We start from the raw sequence: 14,415 nt of genomic DNA, 5'->3' as shown, positions 1-14,415 counted from the left end.
GACTCTCATGATTGAGAGAGAAAAACTACTTCACTTAGTGACAAAATTACGACAGAATGAATTCAAACCACTACGATCAGCTCTACGATCACCTAGTGCTCTTGGCCTTTTCACTGCCTGTTCGTTTGAAAAAATTCGTTCGCCTCAACTCACTATTGTCGGTTCTGGAGTCGAACGTCCCTTCAAGCTACGAGCCACGATGGGATCTCCGTTAATCTTCCCCTTGTCACACCGGAACTCACTCGCGACAATCTACAAATTTCCACACGCGTATCTGGCATCGGGGCGTGAAAAATACTTAGTTGCGATTAAGGAAAGTCCACTTAATTTTAAGCCACTTATCTACTGCAATCACGTCTTGAGGGTCCATCCTTTTGTTCCTTTACCCTTTATTCCTCGGTGCCCTTATTCTGTAAGGCCTTCGTTGCTTGGTTGATGTCAACGGACGAGCTCCAATAGGTGCCCTGCGCTCAATCTGCGTTTTTCGTCAATCTGCATTTTTGATTTTGACATCTATCCTGTGGCTTATACAATGAAAAAAAGATTAAAAATAGGGTCTAATAAACGTAACGGAAATATGAAATAAAATTTCAGTATTTGTGAACTCCTGCTACGATATTTGTTTCCTATTTCACCTTACTACTTTCCACTCATATAATGAACTTTTTTATTGACATGTTTGTTTGGATAGTAAATAATAAATTTTTCAATAAAAAAACTAATATTTGTATTTAATTATCATTGAAAACAATTCAATCATATATTAATACATAAAATTATATTAATTTCTTTATTCTAATTTATTCTTGTTGGTAAAGAATCTATTATATAATGTTATAATATATTTAAATTATATGGAGTAACAATCCAATTAAAAGAATTAAAAGAGAAATATATAAATATTTTCATTTCCCTCATACCCATCAGTGTGAAAGAGATGCTCTTATGCGCTATCTAGCCGTTCTCTTAAACACACGCACACAAGCGCGCGCCTATGCACGCTAATACATCCATATGACAGGTACGAAAACGTCCTTACCGTATGTGTCGAGTATGACATCACAAAAAAGTGCTTCGTCATCAAAATTCGAGAAAAGATTATGAAGCCTCCCATGAGAGGGTCGAAGGGCGACGATAATGCACTTCTAATACTACTCTGTCTATAATACTTAGGTGCCGTGAGGCGTGAGGATAGAGTAGGGGAAGTTGGATGAGTGGGGGTGTCTTTCCAGAGTGGTACTCTGACTACTAACTGGCATCCGTAAAAAGATTGAAATTACAAAAATAAAAATTTTTTATGCATATTTTACAAACTAACATTCATAACTGAATAATTTGCTCCGCTATACTAAAAAATTTGAATGAAAACAACCACAATTTTTGACTTTTGAAGAATACCATTCATTATAAAATATTCAGATTCATTTAAAAATATCTAAAATCAATCAACTAACTATTTAGAAATGTTTTTCAGTAGAACTGTAAAAGTTTATACCGTTACTGGATTTGTTATAATCAAATAAGTTTATAATTCAATTGCGTTGCCTGAAACTGAAAATGTTTCTAAAAATAATGAAACTAAAAGTTTATGCGATACAAAACTTTCATTAATTTCAGTTCCATTATACGCAGAAACACATCTTGCAGAAGATTGTTTAGAACGGCAGGAATCATACTTACCTCGAGAAGATTGAAATTGAATAACGAAACTCTCGAGAAATCACTAATGTTAAAATTAAACAAAGAATACAAATGCAGTGAAACTTGGATTCAATGTTAATTTTAGAGCTGATTGTAACATTAAATCCAGAGTCGCAGAACTTTTCTGTTGTTTGCTTTTTTTGTCTTGTTTCTCTCTCTGTTTTGTGATGCCTGAATAAGCACCACTTATTCCCCCGGATCTTCTGTCTCCCATCCTCGCCGCGCGGCATCAATTCTCGGAAATACTAAATCCAAAAACACTAAATCTAGATTTGACTGTGCGCTGATTCTTGTAATGTTCATAAAAATAATGTATAGGTTTTGGAAAAAAATAGCAATAGGACATTTTAAATTGTTTCTAAGATGAGAATAAACTAACTCTTGATAAAGCAATGAAATTGATTAGTTTTCATGAAAAAACAAAAATTACATTACGAAAGTTAGTGAAAACATAACGTTCTTATAGTAATTGATAATAAAGAATTTAACTAGTTAATAATTCATTCGTTATTCAAAATAGTAAGCTTGTTATTGTGGTTTACACGCTCTACTCTAAAAAACAATAAGATTGGACGCGATGCGCCTACTGGCGTTTCCCTGATTTCATCCGGAGTCAATAAGGTAATCGTTTCGTTTTCTATATTTATTTTTATCCGCACTGGTGTTTTAAGGCCAGGAGTACGTGAATATATTCCAACAATAACATTTATATTCTCCAATATTGCAAAGACCTCACCATCAAATGTTGATAATACAATTTTCTCTTGGGTTGGAATGGGCTTATAACACCCTTCGACGCGTATTCGAATTTTCTGATCTGCAGGAAAAGTGAATCTTCGAAGTTCGAATTGCCGGTGCCAATTATTCTTGGAAGTAAGCCGGATAAATTCAAGTTGGTCATATCCATGTATTCGTCCATCAGAAGATTTAATGAGTTCAGTATGAGGAGCCATACCACTGGCATTGGCACGAGGAGACGAGGACAGGAAGAGGAGGCTCGACCGAGTGAATAGATTTATCAGGAGAATGCTCTCCATAAGGCAAATAAGAAGTTTGTCCGCCACGAGCAATACCCGGAATAGGGTCACCATTCGATAAGCAGTCACACTGTGAACTTAGAACTGCAAGCATTTTTGAAGTAGCAAAACTATTATAAGAGTAGGACACTGTCGTGAATTTTTTATATTAATTTATTGAAATATGCCAAAACTCGAATTATTTACACTTTAAATATAATATTTAGCACAATATTTAAAACAACTGAAAGAGACTTTATAAAAAATCTTTTTTGGACAATTCTAATCGAATAATGAGTGAGAACGATTTTCCCACCGTTCAAATATTAATCCTTAATCGTAGGTTTGTTTTTGACCAATTTTTATACTATAAGAGGAAGAAAATGCTTTCTAGATATTGAGCTATGAGAAGGCAATTATTTTTCCCTTGTTGAGCAAGTTTCTTCAAATTTCAGACGTTGACAAAGAATATTATATTTACCAACAGAAAAAAGGTGATAATCATTAAAAATATAAGTGTATAAGCAATCTGCATTTTCTGTGATAATAATAGAACGCTTAATGTGATTACAAAGAATTTGAATAAAAGCGTATCTAAAAAATATTTTGTTGTTTGATCAGAGTATATAGAATAAAAAAATGGTAAATAACCACTGAAGGGTGAGACTCGGAACTACTGCTATCCATTTTTATCGTTATCTCCCTTATTATGGGCGTCCGGATTGTTTGTTTGAGATAACTATATTTACATTTTGTAAAAACAGTCAAAAGCAGACATATTTGGTGTCGTCAATATGTAGAAGCTGATTTTCATAAGAAGAATTATACTAAAAATTTTGCGCAATGATTGAAAGATTTATTTTTTTATGCCTCAAATCATGAAAGAATTATTTTAAAAACAAACAGTTGCAGAGAATCTTTTTTTTTATCTAAAAAATAATTACTTATTCAATGAAATCTAATCATGATTTTCAAATCCGTGTAAAGCGATAAGAAAAAGTAGCCCAGTAGCGTTTTTATGATTACTTTTGCAGAAGAAAGTAACTGGTTAAAATCATTACTTATTTAAAAATCTATCTTTATTATTACTTGAGTAATGAAAAACGATTTAAAGCTTCAAATTTAAATACTATATTCTGAAATACAATATATTTCCGCTTTTGAAATTCGCCCCTTTCTATGTTTTTTTGCTATTGTGGTTTGTTAATTCCGAGGACTGTATCTATATATTCCAGCAAGAAAATAATTGCCCTCCAGTATTGCAAAGATGTCACCATCAAATGCTGATGATACAATTTACGCTTGGTTTGGCATATGCTTAAAACGACGTCGTCCTGTTGTGCCTATTTTATTTGCTTTATCTACAGGAAAGGTGTATCTTCGAAGTTCGAATTGCCGTTGCGTGTTCGAATTAAATCAGTAGCATGCGCAGTAGTGATACTACCGCGCATACCAGGGGTGTTTTCGACATTCGACTCTGAGCGTGCTCTGAGCGCGAAGGGGTGCTCAACTATTTTGTTCTGAATTTCAAAATTTTTTGACATGAATGCGCATTAATCTCTTCTGCGGTTTACTGGTAATCAGCTGACAGCTCTTGTAGTCCTGCCGTATCACGAAGATAGGTTGTACTTTGTGCACTTACGTGAATATAAAGTGGTAACAACTGTTTTAATTATGAATGTCCGAGGAGAAGTTCTTTATGAGAACAGTAGAAGTTATAGAATAAATGATATTCTTCAACTTTTGCAAATTTTTTAAAAGAAAAATAACCAATCATAATGATCTGTTATGTAAAAATAAAATGTTCTTTATGAACAGTCTTCGCAAAACCAATTTTTGGTTGTTGGTCATTTTTGCAGCCCAGGGTAAAATTGATGCAAATGTTCAAAACAGCGATCGCATCTTTTGAAGTGGTTTCCATTTATTTTTTATTGCATTCTGAAGAATAGCGTCGACCTATTCTGAGGAAGATACCTTTTTAGGTATAACTTTTACCTCTTTTTCTTGGACTGAACTTCTGTATAAAGAATTCCCAGTGGGCAACAAAATTGGCGACGTCTTTTTGACATCGTTACGACATCTTTACGACGATTTTACGACATCCTATGTCCGTGTCGTTACGGTGTCTTTACGATATTGTAAAGACATCTTCAGATCATACGACATTTTCACGATATCGTAAAGACACCTTAATGACATGGACATAGGATATCGTAAAGTTGTCATAAAGATGTCGTAACGATATCGTAAAAAAGTCGCCAATTTTGGGCCCACTGGCTTGTTTTTTGACAAATCTGAAAAATGATTTGTAAACTGATAATGTGTAAGTAAGAATTTTAGTTTGTCGAAAAATGTTTCTAAACATGACAGTTGATTTTTTCGACAAAATTAATTTGAAAAATACTCTTCTTATTTCGCCATGGAGACTGGCGAGGACTGACGTCAAATTCTTTCCGGTTATAAAACACCGTCCGGACTAGACGGTCACGTATACCCAGCCTATTTGAAAAAGTAACCTAAATATTATTTTTATAATTTTTCGGTGAAAATACTCGAGAGACATTTCTAAAACATAATTTTTAGAACACAAACTTTAACAAGAATATTGGTTCAGATTGGTTCAGGATCCAAAAGATCATCAGGATTCAAATCATTCATATTCGCGCAAATTTTGTATTTTCTTCACGCTCTTAACTTTTTCTCTGGCCTAAACGACAGAGAACGATCCCACCCAGTGAGCACAAAATTTGGCGACGTCTTTACAACACTTACGACATCTTTACGGCAACTTTACGACATCCTATGTCCATGTCGTTTTGGTGTCTTTGCGATATCGTAAAGACATGGTCAGATCATACGACTCATTTACGATATCGTAAAAACACCTCAAAGACATGGACATAGGACGTCGTAAAGTTGTCGTAAATATGTCGTAACGATGTCGTGAAGACGTCGAATTTTGTGCCCAAAGAGCAGAGTATGAAGACGGTTTGCACGTATCCCTTGCGTATGAAATTTGCACCATACACAACCATTCTAGATTATTTCTACCGAAAGCTACGGCACATATCACACTGATGAGATTCTTACAATTTCTCAACCAATATAAGGTTACTTTTTTTTAACGGTGGAGAACCCCTTCATGCTCACAGTGCACTCTGAGTGCTTATATCGAAAACACCCCAGAGATATCCACGTTCTGAGGCCACTGGTGAAGATAAGCATCTGGCATTAACAGACGAAGAGGAAATTTGACATGAAGAAGAGACCTAACAGGAAAAATTCTTTTATTGAAAGAAGAAGAATAATACTCTTCGCCACGTGGAACACACACAATATTGGTGTCATTCAATGTCCCCAGTCTTGGCAAATTTTTTAACTGCGCTTGCGTCGCGCCGACAACCCGATTGGTAATTGTTAGCGCGCTGATTTTGAATTATATAAATATTCAGATTTAACATTTATGATAAATAATGATAAGAAACTGGAAACTGGTGACAGATCAAAAAATAAGATTTTTATGCAAAAACGTTATTAATTCTGACTTAAAAAAAGATTGTTTCTATAATTTAGCATTTTAAATGCTTAAAAAAGTTAATAAAAACGTAATAAGAAATTTTAGTACAAGCAAAAAATATTAGTCTTAATAGTACAAATATGATTTGATTATTTGTATGCAATATTATATATGTTATAATATTATATAATAGTTAATAAGTAATTTTAATTCAGGTCTTCTTTAAGTTATTAAAAAAAGTATGATATAACATCTATCAGTGCAGTAATTAATTATTCTTAATTTATTTTTGGTAATTTTAGTGATTTTATTTTAAGTCAAATTGTCGAAAATAAACAAAAATTTAATTTTAAAGCTCTACAGAGACGAGATTAATCATTGCAACAAACAGAAAAGATTAATTCTCTAAACTCAGAATTCATAGCCTCTTTTTCATTAAAATCGAATTTTTTGCATCTGTCACTCAAAAATCTTATTTTAGGAATAGGAAAATTATATTTTGGCATTTCTCAATTATTATTCAATATAAATAATAAATCTGAATATTTATATAAATTAAAATCAGCGCCCTAACAGTAACCAATCGAGTAGTCGGCGCGACGCAAGCGCAGTTAAAAAGTTCCCAATATTAGGAACGCTGGCATCATTGGGTAAATACTCGAATTATGAATTCAACTCTACAAAAAGAAACAAAGAATTACATCATGTTTTTAAGTAGGGAAAACTATTAAAAGAGTGGGTCACTTTACTTTGAAAATGAATTCATTATTGAAATATATCACAGGAAGTTTAGGAAAAAGTTAGATGAGAAAGTGAAAATTATTTGTTGAAGTGAAAAAGATCGCAGCATACTTTTGTTATGCTTATTTTTTAAATCATTCGGCATAAAATATTTTCTTATTCCTTATTTATATAAGATTTTTTCTACTGCATTACTTTTTAGCGCAGAACTTTGAGTTAGAAAATCTACTAATATATTTTTGGTCACATTCTCTTCAGTTTATATTTTTATTTTTGAAAATTTAAATATTTTGGTGAAATTTCAGTCATTTTGTGGAAAGGTTATTCTTTTTATAGAAAATTTAACTAATAGAAGGAAAGCTAACTATTTTGTTGAAAAATCATATTTTCGAGAAACAATTCAACTAATTTGTTGAAAATGCGTCTGCTTAGCTTAAAAATTGAACAATTTGAGAGTTGATCTAGTTGGCTCCACTTGAAAATATATAAAAAGAATTAATTTTATTGGTTGAAGATACATTATTTTATTTGAATATTCATCTTTTTGGTGCATACGATATTTTTTATAACAAATAGATGATTTCTATAATTTCTCGAAATACAGTCATGAATTGAGCGTATATTCGATTTCGAGTAAACAAAGCATGATTTACGGTTATTTTGACGGTAATTTATGGTAAATTACCAAAAATTGCCTAAAGTCCAATTTTAGGTCTATAAATTTCATGAAATTTATGAAAATTTTCGGTTATTTAGGCTAATATTACAGGTAAATATGGTAAATTACCATGAACTACCCGAAATTAGAATGAAAACATTTTTATAAATTTCCAAAAACCTATTAAGTTTTTAATAATTTATGGCAATATTACAGGTAGTTTATAATAATTTATTATAAATTAACCAAATTTTATTTTAAAAATGTATATAAACTTTCGGAACATTTTTGGCAATTTACAGTAATTTGATCAATTATATATGGTAACATTCCATAACTTACTGCAAAATTCTTTTATCTGCTACCAAAATTTCTCAAAAGTTTTTAAGCTTTAAATAATAATCTCCTTTCTTGTAAATTCAATATTTAGACTTGAAATTTATTGAATTTTAAACCTTTAAACATTAATTTAATACAGTAATGTAGAATGTGATTAAAAATTCAAGTTCTTTAACAATCGCCTATGTTGATTTTGACATATTTATGAATGTGTCTGTTTACATGACCGATTGTAAACCTGTCTGTTTATTTATGCCGACATTGATTTCAATTTAAGCTGATTTGTGGGTATTCTTTCTTTGAATATATTTGATCATGATTCATATTTACTGACATTTTAATCCTGCTCAACCTGCATTATTCTCTTTTCTTACTCTTGTGAATTTTGTTGAAAAGTAATTATCATTGATATACTACACAATCAGCGAACAAATCTTTTCAGAAATATTTGACATTGGTATCATCAAAAAGAGTTTAATATGAATAAAAACATTAATTTTATTATCAAAAATTTATTTCGCTATAATAATTCTGTAAAAGCACGGTTGAAGTCGTTCAAGAAAATGTTGATTAAAGTTTACAATGGTATAAAAATGATAACAGTAGGATTAAGAAAAATAGATATTTGGCGAAACTATTTAATTTACCCGTAATGTCAAAAGAAAATGCCTCCGAATTGCGATCATAGTTGAACCAGAGGTCGACAAAACGACCTCTGAGCAAACTCGCATCACGCTCGCAATGGAAAAAATGAAGGTCGCTTGAAAAGGAAAAACTTTAGTTCCAAGATTCGAATTGTGTGTTGCAGTTCTTCTGATTCGTGTGGTAGCACACATATGGCCTGTGCTTAACTAGTAATCTTCAGTACCTTCATGTCTGTGGTCTGATTTTGCCAATACTCTAGATTGGGTTAAAGGTCATCACCTACGCTGGATGACATTTATCTCTAATCGAGTCTTTGAGATTCAGAGGATTCTACCTGATGCTACTTGGCAACATGTACCTGGTATCGACAACCCTACAGATTGCATATACACAATGAGAGAATTATGCAGAAGAAATCTGTAAGGTCGAGAAGCAACTCCCCCTGCTAAAGGAAGTTGTTGCCTAAGCTTCTTCCTTTCTTTGATGATGATGGCCTGTTACATTTGGGAGGTCGTCTGTCTTACACCGTTATACACAACTGATCATCTTATGTCTTCGGAGAAGATAATGAATCTTGTCGGGCCGCTCGACAATAAAAAGGGTGTTGAACCGTTGCATGACATGTGCTCGGCATCGAGTGTTACCTTGTACTCAAGTGATGGCCCCGTTGGAACCTTTCAGGATCAAACTTCGCGACCTTTTGCGGAGACTGCTCTTGACTACACCGGCCCTATCTGAATACGTACTTCCAAAGAACGGCTTCACAAGGCTTATTAGAGTTATATTGTCATCTTCGTTCATTGTGCCGCTCGGGCGATTCATTTGGAGATCGCTTCCCGTGTTTTCTGCAGCATAAGCTAAAGATTCTAAAATAGTCCGTTATCTCACGGCTCACCAGATCCAGTGGAAATTTAATCCGCTGGCAGTTCAAGTTTCGGTGGACTTTGGGAGGCTGCAGTTCGTTTTATCAAACGCCGTATTCGGCGAGTTTCGGGTGATGTCACCCTCACTTTCGAGGAAATTAAAACATTCGTAGCTCAGATGGAAGCCTGCCTAAACCCGAGACCTATACAGTCGTTAGAGGACGACCCTAATCTTCTTGTCGCTTTAACACCAGCTCACTTTCTTCTTGGATCTCCTTTACATACCGTGCCTGTATCTGCTCATCTCAATGATACACTCACTCCGTCTGCGCGTTCGCACCTGCGGACGCAGGTGTATCAGACTCTCTGTAAGAGATCGTCTTCCGAATATCTACTCGAACTACAAGTTCGTTTAAAATGGCAGCAGCGGAAACCCCCCGTAAAGGTCGGAGAGCTTGTACCCGTACTACAGAAGAAACCGTCTGCTACAAAATGTCCTTTTCCGGATCAGATACGTATAGACATTTTGGCATTTTTTACAGAACTGTGACTGACTTTTTTAAGTGCAAACTTGCACAAAAGCCATGATATATAATTATAGAAATTTCAAATTAAAATTATTTCTTGAAAAAAAGATCCTACTCCATCTTCACTCCACTGGGAATCGAACCACAAAACTTCTAATTTCCAGTCAGTTGCTTTTCCAATTAAGCTATTAGAGGGATCGGAATAAGAACTCTTGATTCAAGAAAATAATGATAATAATCAGAAGTTTTGTGGTTCGATTTCCAATGGAGTGAAGATGGAGTAAGATCTTTTTTTCAAAAAATAATTTTAATTTGAAAATATTATTTTCCACCTAGTCTTATTGAGACGTTAAGCATTTTCTATTATTGAAGATTCTTAACTTGATCGATATTGTGTAGATTTTCTGCCTACATGGTTTGGAGGGTTGATCTACTGTCGGTAAGGTACAATCTCTGATGATATAGCGGATAAATTAAAAAATAATTACGTGTATTATTAACACCTAGCTAAAAATTAGCGTTATTTTCTTCAATTAATAGTTCTTATTCCAATCCCTCTAATAGCTTAATTGAAAAAGCACCTGACCGGAAATCAGAAGTTTTGTGGTTCGATTCCCAATGGAGTGAAGATGGAGTAGGATCTTTTTTCAAGAAATAATTTTAATTTGAAAATATTATTTTCCATCTAGTCTTATTAAGACGTTAAGTATTTTCTGTTATTAAAGATTCTTAACTTGATCGATATTGTGTAGATTTTAGCCTACATGGTTTGGAGGGTTGATCTACTGTCGGTAAGGTACAATCTCTAATGATATAGCAGATAAATTAAAAGATATAATAATTTCAATATAACAAGAACGTTTATTGCAAGCTCAAGAATTTGTGTAGCATATTTATATGTGGGTAAGAAATCAGAGATTATTTGGCTAATAGTTTTTGCTAAGACATATGTAAGAGTATTATTAGAAAAAACTGCAGGTCTAAGTAAAAGATCTGTGGGATGTGTTTCGGCAAAACATAAATTCTCGCTAGATTTAAGTTAGTAGCAATGGGGTCTTTTGTAGGAATATCGGGATTGTGAAAGTTTTAAATGCTCCAACCATTAATCAGGTGGAACGTTTTATTCTCTAGTTGCTTTATAGTTTTTATCGGAACATTACCAATGTTAAAACACACATTGGAATGGATAAGAAACATTGCCGTATTATGCTTAGAATCGTTATCATCCATCAAATCTGTGACATTTCTTTAATCAGTCCCAACTATCATGATATCTTTTTTGTGTTTATTAAAGCAGTTAGTGATGTTAATCTTGTTATAAGCTGATAATAAAAAAGGAGCAGATTTGTTACAAATATTGTATTAGTAAGATTTGATAAAAAATGTATTCAAAAAAATGTACAAGATTTCAGCATGAACACATTTTGATAGAAAGGTGTATTAAATATGCTGAAATTTTTTTATTTGAACTATAGGTACCTTGATCATGCGCATATTTATTACTCCTGCCAAAATTTTTCAGAAGGTCCATTGTTTTGGGCGGCATACCTGATACTATTCCTGTGAAAAGGCAAAAAATATTGTGGAATTTGCAACGTTAAAAATGTATTTGATAAGTGTCTGGAGTGCATAATTTCAATTAAGGAACTTTTAACAAACAAATTTAATATTTCTGTACGAATAGAATCTAATGGATTTAAATTTGAGAAATTCGCTTCAATGAGTTGGATGGCATAGAAAGCAGGAGACGAGATGAAAATATTTAATTGTCGAGAGCTTAAAAAAGTTTTAAAAATATGAGATATGTTATAGTATTAAATTCACCAATAGAATTAGGGATTCCCATCAGGGTCAAGAAAAGATTATAAACGACCTTCATTCTTTGCAATTGAAAGCCAAACTGATTTGTACGCTAACAAATACATCGGTTAATTACCCAAACCACAATCCGAATAGGTCATTCTTATCGTTTCATTTTTTTACTCTTATTACTCAAGTGATAAGATTTAAATCAATACAGTAAACTTCCACGTATGCTAACGGCCGTGAAACGTACACGACCAATTCCTCTAAGGATGGTGGAACCCCCTCCTCTACCGTAATGTTCAAAAGTTATTTTTATCAAGCGAGCTTCATTATCTGCCCCGTTCTGGTATCGACGAGGAGGCTGGACGCAACTTTTTCCACTACACATGTACCGAAAAGCGATAAAGCTTTTTTCAGACGTGCTTTAAAAAAATGGAAATCACGGGAAAAAGGGAAGGTAAAATTTTCAACATGTTTACTATTTAATGGAATTTGAAATTATTTCAAGTTTTCCTGAAATTTCATTTTTGATAAATTTTGAAATTCCTAAAGCTCAAAATAATTCGTTCAAAATAAAAGTAAAATTAATCTAAATTTTAGCAAATATCTTATGGCATATTCTTAAAATTTTCTTGTTATTGGCATCGAAAATTAAGATTAAGGTTTCGAAAAATTAAAAATAAAATAATCAAAGTTAGAAGAAACTGTTAGTTGATATTTTTTTGCTCTTTGATAATATATAATACGTTCCCGAAAAACTACTTCAAAGTCATACATAACCTATCCGTGTCATCAAAATAGTTTTAAAAGTTCAAAAATCACCCTGAACAATGTAAAAATGATTTAGAACTCCAAATTAATTACATGACACTTAAGAATTTTCCTCTCATTGTAATATTCCCAAAACTACCTTTCCACGTGAACGTATCCAACAAAACATCTTCCGCTGCATATGTTCACGTGGAAGGGTAATTTTTCAGTAAAATTATAAAGAGGGGGAATTTTAAAGTGACATGTAATTAATTTGGAATTCTAAATCATTTTTGTGTTGTTCAAGGTGGTTTTCAACTTTTAAAACGTTTTAGATCAGGAGGGGTGAGTATGTATGACTTAGGGGTAGTTTTTGGTGAACGTATTACATATTATCACAGAGCAAAAAACGAACAAGAAATATCAGCTAACAGAGTCTTCTTATTTGTATGATTTTTTATGATTTTGTCATACATATATTTGTTCCGCTGTATACGTTCACATAAATGGGTATTTTTTCGGGACATTTATGAACAGGGGGAAATTTGGAAGTGCCATGTAATCAATTTGGTGTTCTAAATCATTTTTGCATTCTTCAAGGTGGTTTTCAACTTTTAAAACATTTTTGATCACGAGGGGCGTGTATGTATGACTTAGGGGTAGTTTTTGGCGAACTTATTATATATTATTAGAGGGCAAAAAACAGCAAAAGAATATCACCTAACAGTTTCTTTTAAGTTTTATTATTTTTTTATCCTTTTTTTCATAGATATATGTTCCGCTGCATACCTTCACATGGAAGGATAGTTTTTCAGGAAAATTATACAGAGGGGGGAATTTTCAAGTGTCATGTAATTAATTTGGAATTATAAATCATGTTTACATTGTTGAAGGTATTTCTCCCATTTTGAAAACGTTTTTGATCGCGGGGGGTCTTTGTGTGAGACTTAGGGGTAGTTTTTTGGGAAACTTAATATATGTCATCATGGAACAAAAAAAAAGAAAAAAAATCTCCACTTATCGTTTATCGCATTATAATCATTTTTAGTGAGTTTTCGTAGCTGGCTCCGCTGAGTGGACGGACCTGAAACTCTTAAGAAATAGGAGCCTGAAGTAAGTGTTCCATGAGTAAAATTTCATAAAGAGGTATTTTACGGATGCTGATAATGTTAATTGAAAGAAAGTTTGGTTTGCCTTATAACAAACTATCAGAGATTAAGTATATTGGCAGGTTATTAATTACTAGAGAAGTTATCGAACCTGGAAATTTATATAATAGCCAACCTCGGCATTCCACACCAAATAGATAAAATGTTTTTGTTTGATTCTCCTGCAATACCTTGTTTAATATCTTTATCGAATTTAATTTAAACGGGGCTGTCTACCACCCACAAATATAGACTTGTCACATTCTGCAGTTCACCAGAGACTTTGCCATTGACCAAGAAGAGGTGGCTTCCCAGCGCATACGCAGTGGACGAGTTTCCCGCTCGTACAAGATAACTGAGAAACACAGCATCAAGCGGCCGTGGAGAACCTGCGCGTTGAATGCAGTCAGCGCAACGACTAGATGTGCGCAGTGATCCCAGATCTGAAACGAGACGTGGTCCAATACTATGACACGTCTATGTCCGTGTGAATATGGTAGGAGACGATATAAATGCCTGCGTTGCGTGCGCAACCCATTTCTCCTCTTCTGAATTTGAAAACTCGAAGGTGCACGATTGCCGGTCGGAACACTTCGGCTGTCCTATTTATATCTCTATCTGCTTTGAAATAAAATGAAGAGATTGGGATTTTAATATTTTCAGATTTCGATGCTGGGCTGGCGATTCTCATGATTTGAATACTT

This window comes from Belonocnema kinseyi, chromosome 8 (genome assembly GCF_010883055.1).
Source record: "Belonocnema kinseyi isolate 2016_QV_RU_SX_M_011 chromosome 8, B_treatae_v1, whole genome shotgun sequence".
NCBI classification, from domain to species: Eukaryota; Metazoa; Arthropoda; class Insecta; order Hymenoptera; family Cynipidae; genus Belonocnema; species Belonocnema kinseyi.
The sequence above is the reverse complement of the archived record's forward strand: the minus strand, read 5'-3'. Positions refer to the sequence as shown.